We start from the raw sequence: 3830 nt of genomic DNA on the forward strand, positions 1-3830 counted from the left end.
GTAAATGTTTGATTTGTATACCTATTTTATATACCTATATACCCAGGGTTGTAAAAATTTCTTGGATGAAAAGAGGTCATGAGTGGAAAATGTTTAAGAAGCCCTACTATAGAAAGGTATATAAATGCTTATTCCTTCTCCACATCCTCCCTCAGGAATTCTAGTTTTTATAGCACCTTAACCTTTTGAACATCATTATCAACTGATGATTCTAGAATTCCTGACTAACTTGTGTTTTTAAAAATCTTTTCTACACTTTTTTTTCTTCTCTTTGATAGGGGAATATGACATTTAAATATTCTACTGCATATACGGTCTAGATTGTACGTCTTTCTGCACAACTTCAATGACTATCTCAAGTTGCTTCTATATTGGTGGCACTGGACCTTACAGGTAATTCTTTAAAACACCACCTCTTCTCCTATGGTTAATACTATATGACCAATAATGCTAATATTGACCCACAATGCCAATGACAACCGTTGCCATATACACTGCTGTACATTAACTTAGACATTTAAAAATATTTGTCAAATATGGTAGAAAGTATTTGCTTATGCTGCAGCAGAAATAGATTTTTAAAAATCATTGTGTTCTGTTTTTCTTGTTCTTCTAGCAGGATTCATGTTGCTAAGCTTAAAACAGGCTTGTGGAATTCTAAACTAAATAATGTCTCTTTCCTTTTTGAAATCAATTGAGTTAGTGCTATTTTTTGTTTGTTAGAGATGTGTCTATAATATAATTATGGTTTATGAAGTTATTATTAAGAAATTTTTAGAGATGTTAAAGGTTCCTCAGTTTTATCTTTTATCTAAGCTGAAGGATGAAGCTATTTTTGTGTACAGAGTATCCTGTGCTAATTGGTAAGGATGTTATCCATGGACTTCAAATTGGTTATACTATTGACAAGTAGTTGTATGAAGCCCTTGCCTATAACTCCTAAGGTCTGTTTCTAATGTTGTTATGATACAGTTCTGGCACATAACAGAAATATTAATTTCATGTGCACTTGTTCTTTGTCCTTAGAAATGATCAATGCCATATACACTGCAATATTTCTGATAGTAAGGTATGGGTGCTTGTGTTCATTTGTTTACTTTTGTTGTGGTTCTGATGTATAATTTATTGCGTACAGCTAGTGGTATAGTGGATAGAGTGTGGGGGGGGGGGTCTGAAGTTAAGAAAACTCATCTTCTTGAGTTCAAATCTGGCCTCAAGACACTTACCAGCTGTATGACCCTGGGCAAGTCACAAAACCCTGTTTGCCTCAGGTTGCTCCTCTGTAAAATGATCTAGAGAAGGAAACAGCAAACCAGTCCAGTAGCTTTGCCAAGGAAACTCCAAATGGAGACATGAAGTCAGACACAACTAAAATGACTAAATAACAAAGTACTGTATTGCTATTTTATGGTACTAAAATAGGATCAGCACTTTATCCACCATCCTCTGTGTAAAGTTGATCATTACAGTTGTTTCATGCAAGATTAGTCTTCACCTTAGTATTTCCCCATCTATTCCTTAGATTCACGTAGTTTCATCAAGCTGATTATGATGCAAACCTAATCAATGATTTCATCGAGTGGACCCCCAATGAGTCTACTTGGCCAATATTTCAAGGTTCTTTCCCGGCCTCACAGCTTGCTATGGTGATCTCAGCACTCAAAGAGTCCCTGCTTGTCATTTGCTTACTTTGCCATCTCCTTCCTCTCAAAACATAGATATTAGATTCAATTTTGAAATTTTGATTTTACCATTTTTGCTGTCATCATCACTGTTGATTATGTGCTATACTTAGCATCAAAAAAAAGGAAACCCTGGATTGAAATCCTCCCTCAGATACTTGTTAGCTCAGCAGTTCACTTAATCTTTCAGACTTTCATTTTCCTTATTTTTTAAAATGGAGGTTATGTTAACACCTACTTCACTGGGTTGTGAAGTCAAATGAAATAATGTATATGATTTACTTTGCAGACTCTAAAGTACTATTTAAATGTGAGTCACTATTATTATTAATTTTGCATAAATAATTATACAGTTATAGGATTGCATATTTAGAACTGAAAGGCAATGTTGTGGGCTGTCAAGTCTTATCCCATCATTCTATAATGAGGCACACAAGTTACAAGACTTGCAAAGGTTTACCTAGCTAATAAAGGTCTGAGACAAGATTTGAACCTTGGTCTATGCTTACCAAAGTCCTCATCTTTCTATTATACCACATAATCTCTTCTCTTGGACTTTTGTCAGTTTACCATTTGTAGTATATTGTTACAAATATTCAACAGACACATACAAAGATTATATAATGGACTTTTTAATTTAAAATGTTCTATCATATTTTTTTCTTTTGTTTTCTTTTTTTTCTATTGTCTTCTTTCAGTGCTTCATGAAGGGGTCTTAAGGTCCATAACTGAGGAATTCAAACTCTAACAGGTCTCCTGCAGCACATTGAAAACTTATGCCATGAATACAGTGACAGACTATATATCTGATATCCAAGGACCATCTTAGCAGAAGTTACAGATCTGTCAAAAGTTAGCCACAACAGCCTGGGAAAATTATCTCATAAGTTATGATAAACTTGCCATTTGTTACAAATGGAAATAGCTATACCAAATAAATCATTAGTCTTTTGAAGTATTGAATACATTATATAGAGATTTAGTGAGTCCTTTAATGAATTCATTCATCCTATATGATAAATTTATTCAAAAATCAAAATTCTGAACCATTTTTGTATATTTCCTTGTGTAAGGACTGAGCGTAAAATGCTAAATGAAACACACACACACACACACACAAAACCCACAACAAAATTCACATAGCATCTTCATTCCAAATATTTGCCCTACAGGACATTTCTACTTTGGCAAAACTATAAATTAGACAAAGTTTGTCTTTTCCTTCTTACCTTCCCTTAGTTATTAATAGTTGTTATATGAATTCATGTGCTATATATTAAGAGAGATAGAGAGTTAGATATTGATACATAGGTAGTGATAGGCAGATAGATAGATAGATAGATAGATAGATAGATAGATAGATAGATAGATAGATAGATAGATAGATAGATAATTAGGAGTATTTGCATTTTAAGAGTAAATTTTGAACAGTAAAGTCAAAAAGAATGAATCTTCCTTTGATATATTTTGCAGGAATCTTTGTGTATTCTGATAACTGCTATGGATAACGCCGAGCTCATCTGTCCTTTGTATGTAGAACTATATTGTAACTCTGCAACTGTGGCGTAGATTATGTGAACTTGGTTGGTATTCCATGTAATATTTGATGTATTACAGTGATATAAACAGCCTACAAACCAATTTGTACTTGATAAGGATCTGCTAAAGAATTTATTGTAAGTTGAACAAAAGATTTCTCTGATTCCATCTTCTCATTTGTCCTAATGTGTTACGTAAAACAACAAAGTGCTGAACCTTTGGGTAAGACTTCTGCAAGACCCACTTGTTAATCACCTTCCCAGACAAAGAATGGTAGTGCATGGAGAAAGAAGTCCTTTGACCTAGTTTAGTGAGGTTTTACTGAGATCAAACCCATGATGCTAAGAGGTCTCTTTCTAACAAGCCTGACTCACAGCAATGTTATTCTTGCCTGACATGTCATCTTGGGCTCTGAAACTATCTCTCTGTCTATCTCTCTGTGTATAAGTTTGTATGGATATATGCATATACATATTTAATTATTTGTTTAGGGTGGTGGATAGGGAGGAGACAGAGAAAGAGATTGTAGCATAAACATTGGCTACATAACCAGGAAATCATCAGGGGTCACTGTGCCCCCAAAATAATATCAGTAGATAAAGAATCGGG

The 3830-nt window shown here is 34.1% G+C and overlaps 1 long non-coding RNA gene across 1 annotated transcript; it reads left to right on the forward strand.

Moving 5' to 3' along the window:
- The first annotated feature begins 285 nt into the window (after positions 1–285).
- LOC140511133 (uncharacterized) lies at positions 286–3323 on the forward strand. The gene is made up of 2 exons (XR_011969442.1): positions 286–393; positions 3156–3323. It is a non-coding gene; the product is annotated as an uncharacterized lncRNA (long non-coding RNA).
- The last annotated feature ends 507 nt before the right edge of the window (positions 3324–3830 follow it).

Source organism: Notamacropus eugenii, chromosome 6 (assembly GCF_028372415.1).
Source record: "Notamacropus eugenii isolate mMacEug1 chromosome 6, mMacEug1.pri_v2, whole genome shotgun sequence".
Classification (NCBI taxonomy): Eukaryota; Metazoa; Chordata; class Mammalia; order Diprotodontia; family Macropodidae; genus Notamacropus; species Notamacropus eugenii.